This window comes from Frankliniella occidentalis, unplaced genomic scaffold (assembly GCF_000697945.3).
Source record: "Frankliniella occidentalis isolate FOCC.00 unplaced genomic scaffold, Focc_3.1 Scaffold54, whole genome shotgun sequence".
Classification (NCBI taxonomy): Eukaryota; Metazoa; Arthropoda; class Insecta; order Thysanoptera; family Thripidae; genus Frankliniella; species Frankliniella occidentalis.
In genome coordinates, this window is record NW_026267184.1 from 652233 (window position 1) to 652887 (window position 655).

Genomic DNA, 655 nt, shown 5'->3' on the forward strand with positions numbered 1-655 from the left:
CCTCCCTCTGCCCCCCCCTTCCTCTCTCTCACTGCCCCCGTCTCACCATCTCTCTTTCTCCAATTTTGGTCCCGATATATGAGACACAGAAGAGTATGCATGAGTCTAAACGCCGTTCAAACACGGTGGGGACGGTCCCTGGCCCTGGCCCACTCCTTCCTTCTCCTAATGCACGCGCACACACAATCATACACACACATACAGGGTTTGCCATAGGTCCCGTACCTTTTCTGGTTATGGTGTACCGCATAATACAGACGGGCTTGCCTAGCGCCGCTCACGGCGCCGAGCGAGTAGGCAACAACCCGCCATATTGGGCACGACGGTGGCCTATGTGACACCCTATACATCTCAAAGTCTCACAGCCAGCCCGGGCGAGTTGTTTAAACAAAATGTCTTGATCCCCGCATATAGAGCCGCCTTTCTTCTCCTTGTTGTTCTTCACCTCATTCGGTCCGTTGCGGCGCCTCCGCGGAGCTACCGCCGCCCTCGCGCACCGCCTTCGCTGCGCCCCCGCCTCCTATGGAACACGCCTTCGTTTGAATTTCAAAAGCATGATGGTACCGCCATCAGGATCTCTTCAACATTTACAAACTGAACGACTTGAGTAAAGTACTTCATCCCCCTCCACTCCCCTCTATATTCGCCCCCCCCT